Raw genomic sequence first — 16222 nt, forward strand, 5'->3', positions numbered from 1 at the left:
TATTATTTATCCGCACCGAGCATAACACAGATACATTCACACTTATGAGTTGAATGTATTATAGTATAATACACGTGAATTCACACAAATCCTCTCGAATACAGGCTTGCTGAACACAAGCAATGGATTATTAACTGTATTCATCTGTATTTGCACTGTGCAGGTAAATACATGAAATAATCCATGCAAATACAGTAAGTATTATTAGGTTTAATGCAGTATAATATATATATATATATATATATATATATATATATATATATATATATATATATATATATATATATATATATATATATTATATATATATATATATATATATAATAATATCAATAACTAAAACAGGTGTATCTAGTGTAACCAGGGTGTCTCAAAGCTTTTACAGAATTCAGTATGTTTACTCCTGTTATAAAGCCTGATAACTGAGAGTCAATATATATAAATGAGAAAATAATGAACATCCAATATTGATAAACTGTCACTAAATAATGTAAGTATGAGAAACGTAACTTAAGTAGTCTCATAAAATTCAACGGTATTCAGCTTAGATGTGTTTATTGTCTAGTTACAGCAAACAATTACATATGTAAATGAGATAATAATCCGAATACCATGTCAATCAAATCTACCCTGTAGGTATACCTGTGAACGGATAATGAATAGCAGATATTTCGCCGAAATTTTTGCATTCAGTATTGATAATTGCCTTAATTATCAATATCATCAATATGCAAATGAGTTAATAATCATAAGTACCATGCACACTTAAATAGCAGTTACGCTAGACCAATATGATCAATGCATAGCAACGGCAGTGTAAAAATCAGTGTCCCCATTATGTTATATGACAAAATACACAAATGAAGTCACAGTAATGCTCAAAAACCAAAACATTATTAAAACACAGGCATGATCAATAAATATAACTAGGTAAGGTCAAAAGTCTTAAATTCAGTCATCATTTATTGCTAAGTTGCAGAAATTCATTAAATACGCTGTTAGCTAATAAGCATTAAATCATGTCCATAAAACTTCCAGTTGTGCAGGGTCTAGTGATTAATTTACAGTAAAAGATTCATCATAATCAATGCCTCGACTATTAATAAATACCTTTATTACAGTGAAATATGCAAATAAGGTAAATGAAAGCCTTGAATTTTGATGTATGACCAGACCTACATAATGCATTAAATATGCAAATGAGCTGTAAATCTCTAAGCCAAACTCAACAAACATTTAGGAGAAGAAATTTTATGACAATTTGAGTACTTTTGCAGATACGGCAAATTTGATTTTGTAATTCTTGAAATAAAGTCAATTGCGTAATGAATTAAATATGCAGATTGTCATTTTTTATGCAGACCTTCAAAAAGTTAATCTAGATCTTGCCATCAGTATTCAAGCTGTCAATTTGCATGACATTGTGACAACTACATTTCAAGGTAAGACTGACATATATAAAATCTAACAAAGTGATCGTCCAGTGGACATTTGGATTGCGTGACAAAATGAATATGCGTGTATATGTATGTCATGGTACATTTTTCTCATCTAAAATTTGAGACAAATATATCCACTCATGCCTGAAAAGTAACTCAGAAAGGGCAGACTGCCTCAGCATCAAAAAGTTCTCGTTCCAGATAGCGTCCAGCAGGCACTAGTTATATCCTATATTGTACGGATTTTTTGGCATGAAATTCAGGCAAATATGATACATGCTGCTAAATATAAATATTGCAAAATTTTTGGAAGTTCAGAAAATTAAAGGTTCGAGATAAATTTTCTGTGAAACAATATGTGTAGTGATAACAATATATTCAATTATACTTCAAAAGTATAAAGTCAATACTCACAGACTTCTTGCTGAGTTATTAATTTCATAAAGATTCTGTGGATTTGAGTAGCTGCAATCAACGTCGTAGTCGTAGCAGGTACACCCAGAAGGACAATGGACATCTTAGACAAGATAAGAACAAAAATGTATTTCAGATACATTGCTAATTTAGGCGAAGCACCGGTCATATTACAATTAGCAGTTTTCCTCGGAGAGATGTGGGCACATTCTTTACTTGGCTGACCATAAATGATACATAGTTACTTACATGGTACATGGGCAAAATGCTTGATATACAACAATATATTACACAAATACTGATTCTGTACATGTATCAAATACGTTAAGTATACACTTACGTATACCAATAAAATGCAAAACTACAGTTAACATTTGGTGTGCAAAGATCTGCATTACGTATACATACTCATGATCTGCATAGATATACGCTATGCATATCAAGGTAGATGAATGTTCCATTTACAAAGATATATGTAAAGTATGCAATTAATATTGTGTTCCATATACGTCAATATACGTAAGTATACTGAAAAGTATATCAAGCATTTTGCCCACTGAACGTTGTCCAAAAATATAAACAATGGAAAGTTTTTATCTACTCAGGATTGCACTCCCTTAACATCTTTTAACATACCACAGTACATTTCATCGTCGTTGTCCGGACAATTTGCAACATCATCGCAAATATGTTCTGAGCTGACACATATATCTACCATATCATACTATTTCGACAATGGAAAGTTCCGGGTGGACATCTAAAGTCGCCTGTTCAGAAAAATAGCCTAGATAGTATTTAAAGCCATCATAACATGCATTGAATATATTTAGTAAGATGCAACGATGAATTTCCATCATCACACAAATTATTCCAGTGTTTCTCGGTCGGAATCATTACCAAGCTTACAGCGTAAAGCTGTAGTGAAAACATAACCTGTCGACCTGTAGACTTAACTATGCAGTGCAGCGCTGTAGTATCCGATGCATTTCGAAAGTTGACTCGGACAACAGTCACAACATTACAGAGTTCCCGTCAAGTAACAAAATTTGGAAGTACCTACGGGCGATATGTGTCACAGCAAATATCAAAGTCCGTATGACGAAAACATTGACGACTGAGATGGCCACCGGCGGAGACCGGTGACGGCACTGCCCACTACAAGAGTACACTGTGTTAGTCATCGATATGAAACTGTCGGGCTCGCCAAGGCCGTAAACTTGTGATATTTAAAAGCCACAGCATCCCTAAGTATGATAACTGCTGTTTCGATCGTGCCGTTGAATTCACTTTATAAATATAATTACAAATATTCGAAATAAGTCAAAATACTCTCGTTGTCCGTCGCTAGCGTAGTGAAAGCTATGTCCGCCGATGGCAGGACTTGCCTTTGCATCGGTCCAGCGCGAGACAATGATTGACACGCGCACGTGACAGATTGGTGGAGATACCATTCCATGTATCAAGTTTGGGATTAATGAATGGAAGTATACCTGTAAGCATTTGCACATCTCCTGGGTGAAGGGCCGCTTTATCATTAAATATAAGTAATCCGCGTAAATAAAACACAAATTCGCCCAAAATCATGCCATTTGTTATAAAAATTTAGATCCATCCACACCGAAGAAAGATAAGAACACTGTTCGTGTAATAATATATAATCCTAAGGTATTTAAAACCATGGGAATATATATATATATATATATATATATATATATATATATATATATATATATATATATATATATATTATATATATTATATATATAATTTTATATATATAATTTTATATATATATATATAATATATATATATATATATATATATATATATATATATATTGTGTGTGTACGTCTGTGTGTACGCATGTCTTGTGTGTCAAGTTTACTAAATATATCTAGACTAGCATGCTAGCATAGATATAAAATATATTTACAGCGTTGTTTAAAAAGGAAGACAAGGCTTGTGACACACCTATCCCTAGATCGAACCATGCTTTATACATTCCCACTAAAAAATTATTTAACCTCAAGTACCAAACACTCTTTACTGTTCTCTGCTTCATTAATATTGAAATATGATATGCTAGGCGATGCTGGGGCATAGACAGCAATCAGAACCAATTAGATGACTCGAGTTAGTCTGAAACATGCACTGGAAAACGGTCAGATTTAGTTTTAATTGTCAGACTTCGTTTATTCTGAAAGTCTTTCAAAACATGACGACAGAATTTGTTGTGGACAACTTCAAGTAATTTTTCCCTCAGTGAAGCCTCATATTTCGCTACCATACATCATGACTGTCCCATAAAATTTTAAAAGCAACTTGACACCGGGAGAACCAATTTTCGCAAGATCACGAGCTTTCATTGCTTGCATTGCCTACTGTTGTTGAGCTCGATTCCAAGGCAAGAGCTAGAAAGCATAACACAAAGGTAGCTATAGGCTGGAACCACCTCCATTTTTGGCCATTCAAAAGCCATTCTTACTGTTCTTTAGCATCCCAGCTTTCCTGCAAGATTTGGGATTGTGAAATATTAACCTTACGTTTTCATTTATCAGCATACAAGTGGATATTTTACAATATCTCTGAAGTCCTTTCTGAGTTGTGCTGAACAGAATAAGGTCATTGGCAAATAAGAGTAAAAAATAAGGGTTGCTATATGTACTCCTGCAAAATCATGGTCCAAAGCATTTCCAAGGAATGAAGTAAATAGAAATGGGGACAGAATTCTACCTTGTTAAACACTCAAATTCACATCAGTCTCTTTTCCTGACCCATTTGTAACGCTGGCCGAGCTGCTAACGAAAATAGGGTCAGGCACTGGCTGTTGTTTCAGTCAGAATTTTGACTGCATATTAATGAGCACAGACACCTGACAAGATCATGTGATCAACACGACTACGTAATGGTAAGCTCGGAAGCTAGATGACGAAACATCGAACATTATAGTTGTTTGTACGGCTCCACTTTTAAGTCTCCGACTCTGTTCTTCTATGATGGTATTTAGTGGTGAAATGACGATTATCGTCTATGACGTCTTTTATAAGATGTGACCTGGTGACCATGATGACCCTTAGTATGTACGGCGATGACTCAAAATTAGATGATTTTCCTTTTTTTCGTTTAATGCCGACATAAGATGCATGGTTCGGGCAACTACGGATGTAAAATGACTCCATGGACATATGAAATATAAATTTGAACGTAGCTCTAAGTCGGAAATATCTTCAACGCAATCACTGCACTCGTACTATTGACCATGATAGCATTCTTACAATACCTGACTCTTTTGTCATTACCAGCGTAGTCAGCGGTAGAAATGGGTCAGGGACCGAGACTAAGCTCACATCTGAAAAAATTAGAAATATCTGAGGGAGACTGAATACAGGATGTCATATTAGAATACATGGAATGTAAGACTTGAAACACTCTACCTTTCACACCAGCTTTTTATCGCTTGTACAATAACATTATGGTTTATACGATCAAAAGCTTTTTCAAAGTCGATAAAAATTCAGTAGAGTAAGACACTGAGTGCTAGATTTGCTTAGCTAATTTATATCGATTGCTCCAAATCTTTGCAGATTATTTTTTATTTAAAAAACATATTTAGAGAGTATATTGATAAACATTTACAAACGGGTTTTGGCAAACGTCGGTCGTACGATTATCCATCGATCATCCATCGTACAACCTTGGTCCGAAAAACCCGTTTCAGGACCATACAGATAATTCTCAGATAAATGTTGCAGGCATAAACAGTCAAGAATCTCAAATTCCACCCATTTACAATGTCAAAAGGGAATTTTGTGGGCGGAGCTCAGATAATTACGTGAATGAAATCTGTCGATCGCACACTGATTACAGTCGTGTGTAAAGTTAAGTGTTAATTAATGAATCTTACCACAGATGCGTATGTCCTCGTCTTCTTCCTTTAAACAATCACCTTCGCCATTGCTGCACAGTTGATGCAGAGGAATACAGAAGGAGTTCTGACACTTGTAAGTATTCGGTGCACAAATGGTGTTCCCTTGGAAATTGAAATTTCATCGTAAGTACAATAACAATAATAGAGTTGTGCAAGTATGCAATCAGTGTCAACTAACTTTAAGCTGACACCCGTCATTTGCACTATCGGCTAAGTGACTACAAAACGACACCTGCACGAACATGTTGACCTAGACTTGGTACAATAGCCTTCGCGAAATGAAACTTTACAGAGTGCAACACACAGGGTTATCATAGGAATACAATAGTCTTTTTTTTCTACTGGCTAATTTCATTACACAACAAATGTCAAAGACGCATATTTTGGTGTATAGGTGGACATACTTCCCATATTTCCTCTCCTATAGTGTATCATTTGCCAATATATCGGTTTGTATGTATTTATTACAATTGTTCAATTTATTTCAGATTATTTAAAAACCGTCCATAGGAAGAAAAAATTACAAACCTGACAAACAACAACCACACTAGAAAACAGATCGATACTACAACAAACACTACAACACTTTAAAAACTAAATCGTACAGTAAAAAACCGTCTCAAGTGAAATTGAAATCCATAATAGTGAACATGAGACATGAGAAAAGTCTTCAAAGACTATAATTATCTATAGATGGCATTCTAATGACTAGGCTATATACTGACTTGTTTCTAAAACCTGTGACATTGTTGACACGATTTTCAACATCAAAAGCTTTAATACAAACATGCCTAGGAAAATTTGAACCTTCGCAGGGTATTATTGTAACAAGCATAGCAGACTGTGAATAGATGCATGTCATATTAAAATCGCACCAAAGTTTGGAAACGATAAATATTTAACAAAACGTATATATAGCAAAACGTTTATTACATTTATTTTTTTGTATTAAGATTTATCCAATGTAAATTACAAAGGGTCTACATAGGATTGTGTGACCAAAACAAGTGAAAACCACCTATACAAAGTCAGTTTCCCGTAACGCACTACACAACCAGTGATAAAAAAGTTGCCGTAAAATATACAACAGTTTGAATAAAAGACACTATTTAAAAGCCACCTGAATTTACAAAGGTCTACATTGAAATGTATAAAGATATATATATATATATATATATATATATATATATATATATATATATATATATATATATATATATATAAACAGATTACTTCAAGTACAAAGTAATGAAATCTATTACTTAAGTTTCATGCATCTTGCACTCCTCAGATAGAGTGAAAGGATTACTAGCTCGACACTCTTACATATATATGATCGGGACGAACCATTCTATTTGTAGGTAGTGTTAAAATTCGATAAATAATATTTGTTTTGGTGGCGACATTTTGAAACCAACTCAGAGCGTTTGTTTAACAGTGTAGATTTGTCAGCATTGATAATATGCAGCTTTTCTGATATGCAAAGATTACATCGCTTGTTCATGTTAGAGTAGCTCAATGCTTTATCAATGATTGACCATGAAATGTCAAGTCTTGTCCCTTATTTCTTAAGTTCCATACATATTTTGATAACTCGGTGTCGTTTTTGTATCTCTCGTTGCGGAACGACTTCATGTGATTAGTGTAGCGCGTCTTGAAGGTGTTATCAGTGAGGCCGTTGCCCTCCGTTGATACGTTGGCCTTGTACACCACAACCTTGACTTGACAGTTACCCTTTAAGGGGCATGCTGACTTAACCCTGCAATTGCAATCAGCTGGTTGGTCCTTACGCTGTTCTCCGGAGATTACCCTCTTATTGTGCGATTTGATTATACTTGCCATTTTCCTCATACAGCTATAACTCACTTTAATTGTGTTTCTGTTGAACATCTTGTGAAGTTTAGACCCCTTTGGAAAATATTTATCGACAAGTTGGAGAAAATTTCCTGCCGATGTTTCTTTCCACGTTCTTGCTGAAAGGGGGGTTGAACCACGTGATATGACGCTTCCTGTTATTGCTTCTCCTCGCAGATTGGTTGGTCTTGGTGAATTCAATTTGTTCGGTGTAGCCGCTTGCCTTTAGCGCTGTATTGTATCGCCCTTTATATTTATCAAAGATGCCCTTATCACTAGATATTGTTGAGATGCGTTTGCTTATTGCGTCAGGCATGTGATTAATAATGGTTGGCGGGTGATTAGACTGCTTAATGGACATACATTGTTTGGTCGTTCGGTTTACGATACGGGTAGAACTTGCCGTCGTTCAGATTATTTACTTACTTTGCCCATCTCGCTTTTGGTCGGGTTAATAAGTATGAAAAAGCGAGATGGGCAAAGTAAGTAAACAATTACTTGACACAATCAACAATGATATTAGATCACGTACGTGTGTGAACCAATGGAGGAACTCATCAGCTGTCATTGACTGGTTTAAGGAATACGGGATAAATCAAAATGTAGATTCATTACATTTGACATTGTCAACTTCTATCCATCTATCTCAGAAGATCTCTTGCGTAAATCACTTGATTTTGCGAGAGAATATACTTCAATTTCTGATGAAGTGGTTGATATCATAATGCACTCGAGAAAGACCCTACTTTTTGACGACATAACACCCTGGATTAAAAGAGAGAATAAGGATTTATTCGATGTGGCGATGGGCAGCTTCGATGGTGCTGAAATATGCGAGCTGGTGGGTCTGTATATACTTAACACACTCGCCAAAAAGTATGATAAGAATCATATCGGCTTATACCGGGATGACGGGCTTGGTGTACTCAAAAATATCACGGCCAGCAAGGCGGATAAGATCAGAAAGGAAATCACGAAGATATTTCGTGACATTGGCCTGAAAATCACGATCGAGACAAACCAGAAGATTACAAACTTCTTGGATGTGACATTTAATCTGAACGACGGCAAGTTCTACCCGTATCGTAAACCGAACGACCAAACAATGTATGTCCATAAGCAGTCTAATCACCCGCCAACCATTATTAATCACATACCTGACGCAATAAGCAAACGCATCTCAACAATATCTAGTGATAAGGGCATCTTTGATAAATATAAAGGGCGATACAATACAGCGCTAAAGGCAAGCGGCTACACCGAACAAATTGAATTCACCAAGACCACCAAATCAGCGAGAAGAAAACAGAAGCAATAACAGGAAGCGTCATATCACGTGGTTCAACCCCCTTTCAGCAAGAACGTGGAAACAAACATCGGCAGGAAATTTATCCAACTTGTCGATAAATATTTTCCAAAGGGGTCTAAACTTCACAAGATCTTCAACAGAAACACAATTAAAGTGAGTTATAGCTGTATGAGGAATATGGCAAGTATAATCAAATCGCACAATAAGAGGGTAATCTCCGGAGAACAGCGTAAGGACCAACCAGCTGATTGCAATTGCAGGGTTAAGTCGGCATGCCCCTTGAAGGGTAACTGTCAAGTCAAAGGCGTGGTGTACAAGGCCAACGTATCAACGGAGGGCAACGCGTCCCTTACCGAAATGACACCCATTTACATTGTGTTTCTTACTTGTAAGAACATGTGTCATATACATGCTACCTACAGGTTTCAAAACATGTGTCTGACCATATTGATTTTAACTTTCCGTTATGTATTGAAAACATGAACAATACATGTTAGAAGCATGTATGGCTTGAAATCCAGGCAGCTACACCCAAAATCTGTGCTGTTCAATGCAACATGTTTGTCACATGAACGCAACACATCTCTGACATGTTGGCAATCAAGAATCTCTCCTCTTCCATGAAGGTCCCTCAAGGGCACAAGAGCTCCTGGAAAATCTTTCCCGGAGAGCCCAGGATTAGATTTTCTGGATCTCTTCTGGAAAGATTAACAGGTAAGCTGCCACTCGGCCTGGCAATTAGCTGCCTCTCTGCTGGGTAGATTTCCTAATGCTGTGCTTTATAAAATCAACCTACCTTCTGCACTCTGAATTATAGTCACCCCAACAACTTGAAACTTTTTTATCACTGCTGCTGAGAAACTGCCATCACCTTACCACTTCAGAACACTCTTCTGCACAAACAAAAATAATGCGAGAGCTAAAAAATTTGGTATTAATTAAATTTAATCCACCAGACTTTAAAAGCTGATCAACATAATCAACATCAAACTGTTAAGTTGAAAAAATGTTCAAGTGTCCATAAAGTCAAGAACTTCATATTGCCATGACCATGAGCTCTGTTTAAAAGTGTACGCTGTGATTGTCTGTTATGGTTTCAGTTATTGCTTGACTGTCATCTTGAGGTTGTCCTATGCATAAGCTGGAAAAAATAAAAAACATCAAGTAAGATATAAAGCTTATTAAGTTTATAACAAAAATATGTAAAATGTTAGAATTGCTAAAAGCTGACAATTTGACTCTTTCAACAGCTATTAAACATTGAAGAATGAAATTTGCATGTAGTCAGAAAATAAAGAAACTATTATATACCCTCAATTTGCGAATGATCCAATGTGATTTGTTGTACAAGTATAAATCTGTTCATATTGCAAATACCTTCAAACTAGTATATCCATAGACAGTAGAATCAATGACATAAAACAAAATTTATTTTTTCATATGATTTATCCCGCGGGAAAAAATGTTGATTTCCCTCTTATTAAGTCAATGAATCTTTAAAGTTATTCATGTACGGAATAAGACAGAAACGTTGCCATAAAAATTGATCTGTACTTGATCTTAATGTATATATGCCAGAACATTTTATCCAAGTATGTTATTACCTCATTTAAACTTCATGAGTCAATATTGTATGATTTGCAAAGTTCAAGCGAAGTAAATGTTTATTGGTATAATTCAATTAAAATTATACACAGTCTACTATGTAACGTCCACTCATTTGGTTTGAGTACACTTCATTGCATATGTACATGAACTTCTCAAGTCAAATTGGAACGCAGCATAGGAAAAAGGTAGGTTTTTGTATTAAAGGCGAGTTCACCAAAGAAGATTTTTAATATTTGTTTTTGGTCACTTATTCAAGAATTGCCATTTTTGCCATTTATAACTTGATAATTTTTACAAAAATGGATAAAAATAGTGGCAGAAGTTGCATTTTTGGGCTTCATCAACTAATTTATTTTGAATGATGAGAAAAATAGACCAAGCTTGGCGCTTTCATCAAATGATATGGCAGGGTGCATCTTCTGATTGGTATGGCATTGTCCACTCTCTCACATTCATGCAAGGCTGTGAGTATTTGCATAGTAAATGTGGTAAATGAAATGAAAAGTGACCCAGCAGGGACTTGCACAGAAGCCGCCAACTTAGGAATTGACTTTTTGGTAATGAGGATCAGCCATACAAATGATGCAGCCAGAGAAATGCAATTTTGGGGGTTAAAAGTTGTGACTCACCCCAATATACAATAATAAACAAAATAATTAAAAATAATCGTATAGTGGGGTGAGTCACAATTTCAAATAAAAAAAATACACAATAGTTATGTAAATACACAAACCTGGTGTAAACGTTACTGACAATGCCATACCCATTGGAAGATGGTCCCTGCCATATGACCTGATGAAAGCACCAATCTTGGCAGCTTTTCCCATGATGAAGCCCTATAATGCAACTTCTGCCACAGAGTTAATCTTATTTGTAAAAATCTGCGCAAGTTATAAATGGAATAATTGACCTTCAAGCGAGAACATATGTAAATATCACCCTGGAAAACTCCCTCTTTAAGCCAAGCTCGAGTTGCACAGACTCACTGAGAGTACTATTCATTTAGGAATCCTAAGGTTGAATTTTACTTACCATTTAATGCTTCAAGGTTATGGGTCAGTCTTGATACCCAGCTCGTAGTTGTTTACTTTTGTGAAACAAAGCTCTGTTTAAGAAAAAAGGTGAAGTACATTATTATAAACACATGATTAGTAATAGTTCCATTTGATGTTTATATTCTGCTCCCCACAGAATCCTTAAAAAGTACTGTGCATTGTTTGAAAACATGTCCTTCACACGTGTAATCACTATTGTTACTGTTGATAAATGAAATCTGTCCAGTTATACATTAGTATACTGAAATAATTTGCTTGATCCAATGAAATATTTCGTCTACAAAAAAACCCTATCATCTGTGCTCTCGCTGTCGCTCATAATGTTCATAAATTAAGAACAAATATAAAAATTTCCGGGAAAAAGTAAATGCATGATTGGCCGTTTACAATTTTGTTATTTTTGTAGCCTGATTTATTGTTAAGTTTATGAATTCTCAGGAAATATTCTGTCATATCTTGTCTTTCAAAAACTACTCTGCCCCTATCATCAGCCTTTGATCGACACACATGGTGATAGCACAGCCCCTCTACTGTGGTGATAGCCAGCTTTGGAATTTGACTTTGCCTGCATGAGCAGTGAAGTCATGCCAAGTGAATAATTATCAAATTTCTAAGCAATCGGATTTACGGTTTCAGAGGAGAAGGCAATTGTTGACGGACGACAGATGGACAGATGACAACTGAGAAAGTAGCCTGTTTGATAAGCATTGAATTCAGGCAGCAGAGGAAAAAAATAAGAGAAATTGCTAAAAACACAGATAAATAAATATCACCACAATTTTAATAAATCTGACAGAGGTCAACCCAAGGATCGTGAATATAAATTTTCAAAACAAAATGATTTTTTTGACCAAAAACGCTAAAAATTGCCCCCAAGTTACAACCATAGAAAAATTAACCACAATTCTTGGCTTGGCTGTCTGACTGAATTCAATTTTGCCAATGCATTTTATAACAACACAGAAATACAAATGATTTAGCAACAGTAGCCCTGCGTACAGGTCTGTGTGTTCTCGGCGTTATACGGCTTCCACCACAGCCTTGCAATGGTCTATGGAGATAACTGGGGCTGATCCGGACCGAACAAAAACACGGTTTTTTGCCAAAATTCTGCTCTATCGGGGCAAAATCCTTTCCCTGCCTACCTTTACCTCCTAACCGACCCAAGAAAAGATGCGATGAACTTCTCCTAACGTCCAAAGCCATTCGTTTTCTGAAACATAACGTACTCGACAGGTTGTTTACCACTTTGCCCATGGAGGTCGCCATTTTGAATCTCGCTGCAAGAACACAGTTATCTCCATAGACCGTTGCAGGGCTGTGGCTGTGGCCGTATAACGCCAGGAACACACAAACCTGTCCGCAGGGCTAAAACTACACTACCCTGAGTAATGTAGATGGCATCAAGGGTGGTTTTGTCATCATTCTGCTGCCATTACATGGCAACATTTGAATTCGTGTCAACCACTGGTGGTACAAACTCATGCAGTGACGCCGTCTCGAGAGTCAAATCGCCATTGGATCGCCAGTCTTCCAGGACATGCAGAGGAATCCGCTACAATGGTATTTTACAGATTCAACTCATTTTCTGACGTCTGAATCGTTCTCACAACACACCAAAGTCATGATTTCTTGTGTAAAAATGACAGCGATTACACAGCAACGGAGCTGACACCGGCAGCTGCAAGCTGTCTACGTGGCAGCCTTGAACAGTTCAAATTGACTGTTGATGTCAAATTGACGTTCAAACTGATCAAGCCTCGTTCTGGTTCATAACGGAAGTCAAGCGTCGACCCCGTTTTACTTGCGATCAGAAGATTCGATTCGCTGGGATTTTTGGCAACTAATTGAAATGTCTGTGCACACAATTATACGACAATTACGGTTACGATTCTTTGTTTAGAACAAAAACAAGCGTTTTTAAGGTGTTCATTTAATGACCTCTGACATCACATGACTTACCTTTGACACGGAGTCAGCTGTGTACCCTTGATACTATTGATAGACTCATTCAATCGCGCAGCTCAGAGCTGTACTATGAGAGTAAGTACAAATCTAATGATTTTCGTGCGTCCATCCTTGAAATATTTCGTGAAAGTTACTCAAGATGCTTTTAAAGACTACTAGAAACTAATTCTTCGTTAAGGGAATATAATTTAAGCAAACTTTAGTTTTGCAGCGAGGCATTCTTGTAAACCCGGAAGTAAGCCCCCTCTTTCTACCTCCATGCTATAACGTAGAGTGACCGTGGCTCTATCGACGACTGAATATCCCTACTGAAACTCAATTTGTTTGTGTCGTAGGGCTGACAATTAACCACATGGTATTTTCGACTCTGACAGTAACTGCTTTCAAGTCACTCGATGTTGAAAACAAAAACCAAATCTACATGAAGATCTTATTGGTCCAGTGCTCGTAAATATGTGTCGTAAATTTAAACAATGAATGTTTACAAACAAAGATGACATTTTTTGTTACCACTCAAAATTATCAATGTTATATGCGATTTAATTTGGTCAAACTTTGGTCAAACTATTGTTTTCGCCAAAACTGCTTGCCTTATAGCTTTGATATTTGGTATGCGGGTTAATGGGGATAATAAAAATGTGATGAGTCTTTCAAACGATGACGAAATCTACAATTTTGTAATTTGGGGAATTTTTACAATTTTTTCGTCGAAAAAGGGTTTCTCAAAAATTACAAGTCTGATAGCTATGATATTTGGTATGCAGGTTTCTACAGATAAGATGTGCTTTATTTTATAAAACTGCACTTCAGAAAAAAAAACCAAGTCAGCAATATGCATATTAAACATTAAAACATGGTATTAAACATATTTATCTCATGTAAACAGTGCATGGCCTGAAATCCGCTCTCAGACTTACCCGTTTCAAACATGAATGCAAAAAAAATAACATGTATGGTATATGTATACACAGCACGAACAGAAGTGTCCCTGGGCTTAAACACTTCAGTAGCTATTTGTAAATATCTTTTAGGCATATTGATTTCCAACTATCATGAACTGTTTTATCAATCTGGCATGCTAGAAGCTAGTTTTCACTTTGTCATTTCGGTAAGGGGGAAAGAGGGTTTACATCGGCCTCATTGATAACACCTTCAAGACGCATTAAGTCACATTAAGTCGTTCCGCAACGAGAGATACAAAAACGACACCGAGCTATCAAAATATGTATGGAACTTAAGAAATAAGAGACAAGACTGTGACATTTCATGGTCAATCATTGATAAAGCATGAGCTACTCTAACATGAACAAGCGATGTAATCTTTGCGTATCAGAAAAGCTGCATATTATCAATGCTGACAAATCTACACTGTTAAACAAACGCTCTGAGTTGGTTTCAAAATGTCGCCACCAAAACAAATATTATTTATCGAATTTTAACACTACCTACAAATAGAATGGTTCGTCCCGATCATATATGTAAGAGTGTCGAGCTAGTAATCCTTTCACTATATCTGAGGATTGCAAGATGCATGAAACTTAAGTAATAGATTTCATTACTTTGTACTTGAAGTAATCTGTTTATTTATAACGCTCTGCTTTTTGCATTGAGCACTGTAATTTCCTCGAGGACATCTGTGTACTTCAGTATATATATATATATATATATATATATATATATATATATATATATATATATATATATATTATATATATATATATATATATATATATATAATATATGAATATATATATATATCCCTGCATTTAAACTAAACCACTTCTGGTCATTTTGCTCTGTTTTTGGGAGATAAATAATCAACAAAACAATGATGAAATGGAGCGAAAGGCCAAGTATCCTTGACGTTTTAATGAAATATGAAAGATAAAAAGCTTCCATGCACGTTGGTATCAGTGTTCTCCACAAATGAAAATTAAAGGCGGGCGGCTAATTAGCATATGTATTTGCATAATATTTGCATACAATTTACATATCACCAGGGCTATTCACAAGGCACTCCAGTGATGAGATATACTTCTGACATTCTCAATATTTTTCTCCATTCAGCAGTGATTAATGGCAAGCTATACAATTTATTTTTACATTTAAATCCTGTCTATTTACTTTAAATAAATAATAAAACATCAAAAGTGAAAAAAAACACATTGAACTAATACAAACAATACACAATTTAGTAAATATATTGCACAATACCAACATGAAAATTCAAAAGTAGGCCTACATGAGAAGTAATGCAGTGTTCGAAATAATCGGTGGCAAATCGTGGCACGTTTTCATGTGACCCTCTGTTACTATATGTTTGTCTGTAGCCGGATTGGTAAAGCCATGAACGTCTTTTTTTACGTCCATGACAAGTTGACACGGGACTGAATAATGCACTAAGTTACAATGCGGAGTCAGCGGAGCATGCCTGCAGAGAAACATACGTTGACTTTAAAACTCAATTCATAATAAAGGGAGGCCCGAAAAAAATGATACCAAGTATTTCCAAGAGAAAGATTTGAAATTTCATCGACTCTTAGTTCGGCAAACGTACAAAACTTCGACAACTGCGCGGTGTAGGCTGCCATGCATGTTTGTGTGGAGCACGCTGGCGCACTAGATCTCGATCACACGCGACCTTTGA

At 35.9% G+C, this 16222-nt stretch overlaps 1 long non-coding RNA gene across 1 annotated transcript; it reads right to left on the reverse strand.

Moving 5' to 3' along the window:
* Positions 1-9871: 9871 nt before the first annotated feature.
* On the reverse strand, positions 9872-13397 carry LOC139129855 (uncharacterized). The gene is made up of 3 exons (XR_011551704.1): positions 12991-13397; positions 11585-11657; positions 9872-10085 (listed from the first exon to the last, which is right to left on the reverse strand). It is a non-coding gene; the product is annotated as an uncharacterized lncRNA (long non-coding RNA).
* Positions 13398-16222: the final 2825 nt, after the last annotated feature.

This window comes from Ptychodera flava, chromosome 3 (genome assembly GCF_041260155.1).
Source record: "Ptychodera flava strain L36383 chromosome 3, AS_Pfla_20210202, whole genome shotgun sequence".
Classification (NCBI taxonomy): Eukaryota; Metazoa; Hemichordata; class Enteropneusta; family Ptychoderidae; genus Ptychodera; species Ptychodera flava.